The 12500-nt window shown below is 43.7% G+C and overlaps 1 protein-coding gene across 1 annotated transcript in view; it reads right to left on the bottom strand.

Annotated features, from left to right (window-relative positions):
• The window catches only part of hace1 (HECT domain and ankyrin repeat containing E3 ubiquitin protein ligase 1), a gene marked incomplete at its 3' end in the record, with an annotated part of 83927 nt that overhangs the window by 70458 nt on the left and 969 nt on the right, over positions 1-12500 (bottom strand). The window lies entirely within an intron of this gene.

Raw genomic sequence — 12500 nt, 5'->3', positions numbered from 1 at the left:
TGGGTTTGCTGGCCAGCTTAAAATGCATAAAATGCAGGATAATGTATGCACTAATGCAGTGTTTTTCAACCTTTTTTGAGCCACGGCACATTTTTTTACATTGGAAAAATTTGTGGCACACCACTAACCAAAAATTTTACAAAATGACACTCTGTATAGTATATTTAATTACAATATAATTTCTCAATTTATTTATACTCAGTCAGTGTGAAACCTGGGCCTGTTTAGATGAACACAAAGCCGATATCCTGGCAGGAATAGAAGAAAGACACACACGAAGCTCTTCTTCAACAGCTCTCAGTCTCTGTCTGTTTTTAGTTTTTATAGCAGTTAGGCTTGAAAAGCTCAGCTCACACAGATATGTTGTGGAAAATGGGAGCAATGTCAGAACAGCTTTGTTGGCCAGAATGGGGAACTCCTTGGCAGCAGTCAACCAAAAACTGTCCAAAGGAAGATCAGCAAATCTTAGTTTTAAACCACGATCCTGTTTCAGTTCAGTTAGTTCCTCCTGCTCTTGTAAAGTCATGTCCTTTCCAACAACTGATGCCGAGCTGTATGGGTCCCTAACCCAGTCAAAGCATTCAGTGGAGGCTGAAGAGAAATAAAATGACAACTTCTCCTCAAGACTTTTCAAATGTTTACCTATTACCTCAGACAGTGCAGCAGTGTTGCTTTGCTGTTTGTCTGTGAGTGGGAACATCTCCAGGTTGGCACGTTGCACATGTTGCCAGAGGTGCACCTTTAAACGGAATCCATTTATTTTATCTGTGCTTGTAAGCAGGTTTTCATTTCGGCCCTGCATCCTTGTGTTCAGTTCATTAAGATGATGAAATATATCAGCCAGGTATGCCAACTTTGCGCACCACTCATCACTTGAAAACAGATTTGAGTAATCAGACCTCTCATTTGTCAGAAACATTTTAAGTTCCTCTCGCAGCTCATACACACGGGTCAGCACCTTACCGCGCGACAACCATCGGACCTCCGTATGGAGCAATAAGGCTTTATGCTCCGCTCCCATTTCCTCACACAGAGATGCGAATATACGGCTTTTCAGAGGTCGTGTCTTCACAAAGTTCACTATGCGCACCACATCGTCCAACACAGGAACCAGTTCTACTGGTAAAGTCTTCGCAACGAGGGCCTCACGGTGCAAAAAACAGTGCGTAATAATCAGATCTGGGTTTTTTTCCTTCACTCTACTCACGAAGCCTTTGGTGCGCCCGACCATGGCTGCAGCTCCAACAGTGCACACACTTGTGCAGTTTTCCCACGTAAGTCCTCCCTGGTCAAGATATTCCGATGTGACCCGAAAAATTTCCTCTCCAGTTGTTTTTTCTGGCAGTGTCTTGCAAAATAGGAAGTTTTCTCTAATGGCATCACCATCCACAAAACGCACATTGGCCAAGAGCTGAGAATGTCCACTAATATCCGTAGACTCGTCAACTTGCAACGCAAATTTCCTACTGATGCGTATCTATTCCAAAACATGGCTTTCGATGTCTGTAGACATGTCATCAATACGCCTGGCAATTGTGTTATCAGAGAGCGGGACTTTATCTATGTCTTTAGCCGCATCAGGGCCGAGCATCTCGTTGACAATGGCTTTACAGGCAGGTAGTATTAATGTCTCTGCCACAGTGTGCGGCTTTTTTGATTTAGCAACAAGTTCGGCGACTAGGTAACTAGCTTTGAGCGCTTTCTCATTTACCTTTGTGGTTTTTCTCATAAACGTTGCCTGTTTCTCTGTGTTTACATGCAGGCGAACAAAATAGTCTATCGGCTTGTTTTGAAGCGACGGGTGTTTCGTTTGGAGATGGCGTTTAAGCTTGCTTGGCACCATGGCGCTGTTGGATAGCTTCTCGCCACACACCAGGCATAACGGAATAGGTGTCGTCTCATCCCCGGTGAAAGTAAATCCAAACGAAAGATAGCTTTCACTATATTGCCTTGAGCTCACCGTCTTTGCTTTCTTTTCTCCACCACTCATACTAGGGCCTTTATCCGGGTCAGAATCTTGTCCAGGGCCCAGTTCGGAGTTTGCAGTTGTCCTTTTTAAAAACTTCTCCATAACTGTCACCACGGCCTCTTAGGTGCATCACTAATTTTCTTGGCGGAACGAGGCAATCAACTACGTGTTGCCACACGGACAAATATTACATTACGCTGCCAGTCTTTACAGCACGGACACTGGACAATGACATCATATTTGCAGAAAACTATTAATAAATGTTAATTTAAAAAAAAGGATATTGGATAATTTCTCACGGCACACCTGACGATCTCTCACGGCACACTAGTGTGCCGCGGCACAGTGGTTGAAAATCACTGCACTAATGCATAGAGGTAATATACATATAAATAATATGTGAATGGATAAAAGTGTAACAGCTTGTTCCACAGACACTAATGGCGAAATAAGGCCGGGGAGAAGTTAAAAATACTATTTTGGGAAAATAGCGGGGCCTCCTCGGCTGACGGGGAAAATATTTACCGATATAGGTGACGGGAGCGGAGGAAGTTTAATAAAAATAGAGGGAGAAGAGATGGTGTAAAGTTCGACAAAAATCAGAGATAAGTTGTAAAAAAAAAAAATAATGGGGGTATATATATTACATGATTACCCAGACTAGAGGGTCTCTGAAAACAAGGAATGTCGGCTTAAAATGATTTGGAATGTGGATTTTGGATACGAGAATGTTGAGCTAGAAAATTAATGGAGACACTGGTATTTGATTTGGTTAATCCAGGTATTACGTTTTGTGATTACAATTAAATTGTTTTTTTTTGTGATGCTGGGGCTTGTATAACAACAATTAGAATGGTTATTTCCAAGTGCTGGTGGTGCTTTGTTAATATAACCTATATGTACTGTCAATTTACAGCAATGTGATGGCTTATTGCAGCTTGGCCTGGTTTTGAAGATGGTGTTTAAAAAGACGAAAGAATATATACAAAATGATCATTTAAATGTTTAGCAGGGAATGTCACCTGTGTTTTTATTATACTCTAGACTTGCCAAATAATGTGTCGACTGCGGGAGAAGCGCTCGGGTGCAGCAGCTGCTGATTAGATGGGAGTGAAACATGTGGGCCGCGGGGCAGACGATTTAACTGTGTTGGGCTTTCGGGAGCGTTCGGACCGTGTAAACGACTAAAATTTTGTGATCCCTTCCGTGAAGACATTGCAATAATAATAATTGGCCTTGGAGGTGCTGAAGCAAACTTGAGGGCAGAAAATGGGTTTTTGCCATATTGTTGTGCTTGCAGCATACATATTCTGAATATGGGGTCTTGGAAAAATATTGTGATGTAGTTGAATATCGGAAGAGGGGTTAATTTGTCTGTTTAATGGTTGTCTTCTCTTAAAAGCGTTAAATTTGGCCACAGGAAAAAAAAAAAAAAAGAGGCGATGTTTCAAGTGTTGACTCGCTGGTTTGTAAACATAAGATAACAATGCTGCTTTCGCAGCAAGAGTGGAGGTCATAGTTAACGGCTTATGGCGTTTTCTGTTTGGACTTTTCAGAATAAGAATAATACATGGTCTGCAAGGAATGCAAGGTTATGCGAATGCTTTCGCATTCATTTTTGGGGTTTTAAACAGAAATGTATATTAAGGTGATAGAAAATCTGTTTAGTAAAAGCACTCGTCGTTGACAATGCATCTAAAAATATGATTCGCATAATAGTCGTGAAAATATGGTATATTAGTTGTTTTCGTGGGTGTGACAAACTGTGGTGGTGCATCAGTTCTAGACTACTTAAGGAGTGTGGCTCCCATTTCTAAAAATAATTCAAGGGCATTCGGAAATTAGCTCTATTTTGCAATAGATGCTCGAAATTGACTCGGTCTTTCATGGCCTAAACCAAGTACTGGAATATGGACAACATTAGCACTTCTAAATTATGAAATATCAACCTGTGAGTAATGCATAATTCTTTATGTATACGGGTTATCTAAGATGTGATAGATGTGAAACTACGGGAATGGAGGGTGTGGGTGTGAGGGTTATAACTAATGGAGCATGTACCTATGAATTAATGCGGGAATGCGTTGTGAAAAACAGTAACAGTTTGACGTCTGCAAATGGCACCTATGAAGAGACATGGTTGCCATTGGAGAGCGTGTCAGAAGAGAGCAGGAACTACAACAACTTCAACACCTGCCTCGCGTGCAACTACCAGCTGCCATGCAGCTGCAAAGTCTCCAGACCCCCCCTCTCCTACAAGGAAGGGGGTCAAGCTTCTACCTTCTGTGTTTTTTTGTGTCTCTAACTGAGGACCAACATACTCCAGCTTGTTTGGTCCGTATACTATTAATCAGAGCCGGAATCCATCCTAATCCTGGACCAATCCCTGGACCATTAACCTACGTCTGTCCTGTTTGTCAAAAAAGAGTTTATAATCATACTAAGTCGGTAAGATGCAGCAATTGCCTCGGCTGGTGCCATCTGCGTCAGAAGAACAACTGCAGCAACCTCAAGTCAGAAAAGGAATACTCAGTCAATTTTACTTGTCTGATCTGTATTAGTCACAAGAACAACCAAAGTCTTCCAAGCCAATCAAGCCAATCAAGCCAATCAAGCCAATCAATCCAATCAAGCCAATCAAGTCAACCAAGTCAACCACCCCAGTCCACACCCTCAGACCAAGACCAAAGAAAATTTAACTTGAAATTTCTACAATTTAACTGCAATGGAATAAAAAACAAGATTTCAGAAATCATCCATTGGATGGATGAACAAAAGGTGAAAATTGCTGCCCTCCAGGAAACAAAACTAATGCCAAACCAAAAGGACCCAAATACGGCCGATTTTACCCTTATAAGAGAAGACAGGGCAAAAGACAAAGGTGGAGGCCTGGCATTCCTTGTCCACAAGGCCATCCATTTCCAGCAAATACATGACCTGCCAAAGGACAATCACCTGGAAAGCCAGGGCATCAAGGTCGACAACATCAACATCATCAATCTGTACATCCCTCCCACTAGCAGCTGCGGCACAGGCTACTCTGCATCTATCCTTCCTTTCCTCCAGATGAAAGATACCCTAATCCTAGGAGACCTGAACGCTCACGACACACTCTGGCATTCACAACTAAGTAATGACAGAGGCAGAGACATTGCTGACGAAATAGGAAATGCAGATTTTGGAACTATTAACGAAGACAACCCAACAAGACTACCAACAAACGGACAACCATCATCACCAGACATATCCTTAGCAAGCCTATCCCTGATGGCCTACACCTCCTGGGAGGTCAAAACCAACCTTGGTTCCGACCACCTTCCCATCATAATCAAGATAGAAACTGACATCAGACCAACAACCAGCGAAAATAGGATTTTCATCAACTTTCGTAAAGCTAACTGGCAAGACTTTCAGACTGAAACAGAAAACAAATTCTCCAGACTTCCAGCCCCAACAGATGTCTACAGGGGTGAACAACATTTTAGGAAAATTATAAATAAGATAGCCAACAAAACCATTCCAGCAGGAAGAATAAAAACGATACTACCCGAGGTACCAACAGAAGCAATAAACAAGATAAAAACAAGAGACGAATTAAGACAAACTGACCCGGACTCCCAACGTATAACAGAACTAAATAGAGAGATAGAATCAATTATAAACAAACATAGGAGAGAGAAATGGAAAGAAACAATTGAAGACAAAAAATCGTACACAACCAAACTATTCCGACTGATAAAACATTTAAATGGCGGCAAACAAGCAAGCAACAACGAAGCAATAAAATTTAAAGGTAAATACATAACAACTCCAAAGAAAATAGCGGACAAATTCAACAAACAATATTCATCAGTAATACCCCACAAGACAACAAGAACAGCAAGACGAGTTACAAAAGACCTGAAGAAAAACAACAACAACATAGAACCAATTACTATAAGCCAGACAAAGGAAGCAATAAAGAAAGCCAAGGCTTCGAAAGCCTTAGGCCCAGACAAAATATCTACTCTTCACCTTAAACATTTAGGCGACAAAGGACTACAATATTTAACCGACATTTTTAACCTGTCCCTGAAAACAAGTTCGATTCCTGCAATCTGGAAGTCCTCAATCATTATTCCTCTTCTCAAACCTGGTAAACCTGCAAATGAATCCTCATCATACCGTCCCGTCTCTCTTCTATGTCCCAGCATAAAGATCCTAGAACGAGTTATTCTACCAACCCTCACAGAACATCTACCAGTCCCTGACATCCAGCATGGCTTCAGGTCAAACCACTCCACTGTCACAGCTCTGCACGAGTTCACAGAATCAGTGGCAGGCGGCTTTAATGAGAATAAACCGGCAAACCGTACCCTGCTAGTCCAAATCGACCTTAGCAAGGCATTTGATATGGTCTCTCATGAAAAGCTACTCAAAGACCTGAATTTGACCACCCTACCGAGCTGTATAAAGAGATGGCTCAACTGCTACCTGTCAGGAAGACAATCAAGAGTAAATTTCAGGAATGCTACATCCAGCTCGCACAATGTCAGGACAGGGGTGCCGCAAGGAGCGGTTACCTCACCAATACTATTCAACTTCTACCTCTCTAACCTTCCTACAATACCTGAAGATGTCTTTCTAATACAATATGCGGACGATATTTCAATCTTCGTTAAAGGTACGAACGTCGAATCTCTCTCTGCCAAAGCCAACAACTTCTTGGAGAAGCTGGCAGATTTTTTAGAAGAACGACAGCTGGTTGTGTCCCCGGAGAAATCCACAGTGACCTGGTTTACCCCAGCCACTGCTGAAGCTAACCTCCATCCCAAGATCACCATCAAAGGGGTACCAGTAAAACTGGAAAAAACGCCAAAACTACTTGGCGTCACATTTGACACTATGTTTTGTTTTGGCCCGCACATCAAGCAGACAGTTGCAAAGGTAAAGAAAAAGCTGAACCTACTTAAATCACTAGCAGGCTCCAGCTGGGGTTGTGAAAAAGAAACACTACTCCTAACATACAAATCTATCGCCCGTTCTGTCCTTGAATATGCGAGCCCAGTATGGTCGCCAATAATTAAAGACACACACTGGAACCGGCTTCAATCAATTCAAAACCAAGCACTCAGGATAGCATCCGGATGTCTCTCTATGTCGGCCATAGACCACCTGCATGCTGAGTGCGCGGTTATGCCTCTGAAGGAGCACTGTGAAATGATCGGAAAGCAGTACCTGGCGGCATGCCATCTTGAAGGCCATCCAGGTCGCAAACTTCTTCAAGCAAACCAGAAACCAAGAAAGATGAAAAAGACCATCATCACACAGCATGGCAAGGAAATAGAAAAAGAATACGACAAGCCAAATCCTACCAAAGAAGACTACAAACAATGCGTCAAATCCATTCACACCAAAGAAGTTCAAAACATCCTCAACAAGGCAAAACCCAACAAAGTCCTCAATGCCCTACCACCTCTAATAAACCAAGAAGAAAAACTGCTGAGCAGGAAGGTGAGATCCGAGCTCGCCAGGCTCAGATCAGGCTACAGCAGGAAACTAAACAGCTACCTGTCCAGGATCGATCCAGGAATACAAGATGCCTGCCCAAAATGCAACTTTTCCCCCCACAATACTGAACATCTTTTTTCGTGTACAAATGACCCCACAAATCTAACCATCCGAGACCTCTGGACAAGACCAAAGTTGGTCGCAGAATTTTTAAAACTAGACGATTAAGAGAACATTTGTAACCGTTTTTTCTATCACTACGACATACAACACAACACAGAACAAAAAGAAGCTTGACCCCCAGAATTCAGTACCAGAGAGGCTAATCAATCAATCAATCAATGAAGAGACATGCATACGAGACACAGACTAAAATGGCAGCAATCCGCTACACAGAAGAACAAGGAAATCAAGTGGCAGCAAGGCACCTTAACATAAACGAGTCCATGATGCGCAAGTGGCGAAAGCTAGAAAATTAGCATAAACAAGTCAAAAAGACAACGCTGAGTTTCCGCGGCGTTAATGCGAGTGGCACAAGTTGGAAGAGTTTCTCGAGCACTGGATCGAAGCAGAAAGAGCAGCGGGGAGAAGCGTCTCTAACCCTAACCCTCTACAGTCACCATTCGACTAAGGGGAAAAAATGCTTGCCGGTGAAATGAAAATTGAATATTTGCATGGAGTTCAATCCTGGTGCTTTCGCTTCATGAAACAGAACCATCTATCCATCTGGGCAAGAACTACGGTGGCACAACAGCTTTCGACAGACTATAAAGAAAAGATGGCAGCCTTTCGCTCTTACTGCAGCAAAATAATTTCCGATAAGCGTATCCAGCCTAGCCACATGACCAATATGAACGAGGTGTCACTCACTTTCGACATTCCGACAAACCACACTGTCGACAAGAAGGGAATCAGCATGGTCGCACTACGCACACTAGTCCACGAGAAGGCAACTTTCACGGTTGTGCTTGCTTGCCATGGGTACGGTCAGAAGCTACCACCAATGGTAATTTTTAAGAGGAAGATGTAGCCGAAGGAAAACTTTACTGACGGTGTCATTGTCAAAGCCAACCAGAAGGGATGGATGGACGAGGACAAAATGTAAGAGTGGCTTAACGAAGTGTATGTGAGGAGACCCAATGGCTTTTTCCGCAGGTCACCGTCAATGCTGATCTGTGACCCCATGGGCGCACATCTCACGGCTGAAAATACACCCACAACTGCGACTGCGCCTTTTGGGTCGGTGCGTTTTATAAGTGTGAAAGTATGTTATGTGTGTATAGGAATTTAAGTTCATTTAAGTTAAATTTTAAGTTTAGGTTTTAAAGTTCATGCTATGTTACGAGCACTTCTGTCAAGTCTCTCTCTCTCTCTCCCATCCCTGTTGTATTGAATAATGTCTCATTTTATTATTAAACATCATAACCACTTGTTATTAGTCGCCAAGACCTAATCACTTTCGGAAGGAAAGGCAAGAAACCTAAATTAATGACCTTCGATATCCCCGAGAACATCCGGAGACCTCCGGGATCTCAGTGGATATCCAGCCCTCCAAAAGTACGACGTAGACGGCGAAGAGAAAGAAAACAGAAACGGGGTTGTCGGGCGGGCCTAGCGGTTAGGGTCCGACAACAACCATTCCGAACCCCGCTTCCTAGTATCTTTCTGACAAATGCCCGATCTATCACCCACAAAATGGATGAGTTGGAACTTCGAGTTGCTACCAACAGCTTTGTAGGGTACTGCAACATTATTCTTATCACGGAAACATGGCTACACCAGCATATACCCGCCGCTACGCTATCGCTAGCTCGCCGAACACTTTTTCAGAACGATCGTTCCAAAGAACTATTAGGAAAAAGCAAAGGAGGTGGACTATGCATGAACATACACAACGAATGGTGCTGTGACAGCAAGATCATTGACACTCATTGTTCTCCGGATTTGGAGCTATTGGCAATACGATGCAGACCATACTATCTACCAAGGGAGCTAACGGTCGTCATAGTAACGGCTATCTACATACCTCCAAACGCTAACGTAAACACGGCTCTCGACCTACTGCTAACGGCTGTAAATAAACAACAGCTCGGCCACCCTGACAGAGTCTTTATTGTTGCTGGTGACTTCAACAAAGCATGTTTAAAGTCTGTTCTACCCAAGTTTATCCAATATGTCAGATGCAATACAAGACAAGACAAAATTCTCGAGCATGTCTACTCGAACATCAAACATGCCTATAAAGCTGATCCTCTCCCACATCTAGCTGGATCAGACCATCTCTGTATATCTCTAACCCCTGCGTACACCCCACTTCGAAGGCAGACAAGGCCAAAAATAAAGACAATAAAAACTTGGCCCGAGAACGCCCTTTCTAAGCTGCAGGACTGCTTATCCCGCACCAACTGGGAACTTTTCGAACAAAACGACCTCGTGGACTATACAGAAACTGTACTCTCCTACATCAGAAACTGCATTGACAACGTTACTACAAACAAACGGATACGAGTTTTTCCTAATCAAAAACCCTGGATGACCAAAGAGACACAAGCACTTATCAAATGCCGTAACACCGCCTACAGATCGGGAGACAAGAGAAAGTATAGAGCTGCCAGAGCAGAGCTGAAAAGAGGCATAAAGAAGCCTAAGGCAGCAAATACTAAAAAAATCAAAGAGCACTTCAAAGAAAATAACCCAAAGAAGATGTGGCAGGGAATACGACATATCACTAACTACAAGAACAATTCTTCTATGTCTGTAAACGCGAATGCCTCACTAGCGAGGAACTGAACCATTTCTTTGCCCGCTTTGAAACTGACAAATCAGACCCAGTGTCAACACTCCCACCACCAACCTGCGACAATACACTGGAGTTTCGGGAACAGGAAGTGAGAGTGGAAATGCAGTCTGTGAACACCAGGAAGGCTGTTGGTCCAGACGGAATACCTGGCAAGGTGCTCAAAGCCTGTGCTGAACAGCTGGCAGGAGTCTTCACGGACATTTTCAATCGGTCCTTGCAACAATCCATCGTTCCTGGCTGCCTGAAATCTTCCACCATCATTCCTGTCCCCAAAAAGCCAACCATCGACAGCTTAAACGATTACAGGCCTGTTGCTCTCACACCTGTGATCATGAAGTGCTTTGAAAAGTTGGTGGCCCGACACATCAGAAATACAATCCCCCCCCTCAGTTGACCCTCACCAGTTTGCTTATAGAGAAAACAGGTCCACTGAAGATGCTATCGCCATGGCTCTACACACAGCACTGAGCCACCTGGAGCACCAGGGGAACTATGTGAGGATGCTTTTCATTGACTATAGCTCAGCCTTTAACACCATTGAGCCGGACATTCCGAAGGACAAACTCTACCACCTTGGACTATCCTCTTCAATCTGCTGCTGGATAAAGAACTTCTTGACTGGCCGACCACAAACTGTCAGAATGGGTCCACACCTCTCTTCCTCTATTACACTGAACACTGGCTCACCACAAGGCTGTGTACTGAGTCCCCTCCTGTACTCCCTGTACACATACGACTGCACACCAGCCCACCAGTCAAACTCCATTATCAAATTCCCCGATGACACCACTGTGATCGGACTAATCTCAGGCGGGGATGAGTCGGCTTACAGAGACGAGGTCGACAAACTGTCTTTTTGGTGCTCGGCGAACAATCTTACACTAAATACCACAAAGACTAAAGAAATTATCCTGGACTTTCGCAAGCGCAGCACGAACCTGGCCCCACTCCTCATTAACGGAGTATGTGTAGACAGGGTCCAATCCTTCAAATTTCTGGGAGTCCATGTCACGGATAGGCTCTCCTGGTCTACAAACACCACAGTGGTAGTGAAGAAGGCCCAGAAACGACTCCACTTTCTCAGGGTACTGAGAAGGGACAAATTGGACACCAAGCTTCTGGCAACCTTCTACAGAGCCACTGTGGAGAGCATCCTGACTTACGGCATTACAGTGTGGTATGCCGGAAGCACGGCAGCAGACAAAAAAGCCATGCAGAGGGTGATAAACACTGCCCAGAAGATCGTTGGCTGCTCTCTGCCATCACTAGAAGACATTGCCAACCCCCGGTACCTCAGAAGAGCCGGGTCCATTGTTGGGGACCCATACCATCCTGGACACGGCCTGTTCCAGTTGCTTCCATCTGGCAGACGCTACAGGTCCCACAAAGCACGGACAAACAGGCTCAAAGACAGCTTTTTCCCAACAGCCATCAGGACTCTGAACCTGCAGCAACACGTGACGTGACGACAACACGAATCCCTTCTATGAAATTAAGTCGCAATGAAGTAACAGGAAGTTCGTTTGGTGTGGATCTGCCTTCCACAGGCTGACTGAGGGAGGGTAAGTATAAAGACTGAGAGAGGTAAGTGATCCATCTTATTCTTGTTGGCATCGGTGAGGCAACTTGCAGTCGCTGGATTGATGGCGCACAAGGCGGAGAGCTAACAAGTATGAATATTCCATAAATAAATGTCATAAATGTGTCTTGCCTGGGAAGACGAACTTGTGGAGAAGCACTATACAATTTCGTCATACGCTGCTGAGGGTATGACTACTAGGCTTTTTTTGTCAGTCAATGATGACGACAATGCCTATGTCTGATTTTATTTTTTATTTTTATTTTTTTTACTCTGTTAGTATATGGTGAATAATAAAAATGTTTTACCATTGTAATACTCCGTTTTTTTTGGTGTCTTTTTTTAAGAGGGTGGGGAGAAATTACCATATTTACTCACATATAAGCCGCTTTAGTCAGACAAAAAATGATTACTGAATCCAGGGTACATCTTCCTGGGCTTCCTGGGTTTGGACCTAGGTCAGTCCTCCTGTGTGGAGTTTCCATGCATGGGCTTGTGTGGGTTTTCATCACCTTCCATAAACATGCATGGTATGTTTGTTGAACACTCTAAATTGCCCCTAGCTATGACTGTGGTTGTCAGTCTCCTCGTGGCTAGCCACCAATTCAGTGTGTCGCCCGACTGGTTCCCAAAGTTAGCTGGGATAGGCTCCAGGACCCTTG

Source organism: Stigmatopora nigra, unplaced genomic scaffold (assembly GCF_051989575.1).
Source record: "Stigmatopora nigra isolate UIUO_SnigA unplaced genomic scaffold, RoL_Snig_1.1 HiC_scaffold_52, whole genome shotgun sequence".
Classification (NCBI taxonomy): domain Eukaryota; kingdom Metazoa; phylum Chordata; class Actinopteri; order Syngnathiformes; family Syngnathidae; genus Stigmatopora; species Stigmatopora nigra.
The sequence above is the reverse complement of the archived record's forward strand: the minus strand, read 5'-3'. Positions and strand labels throughout refer to the sequence as shown.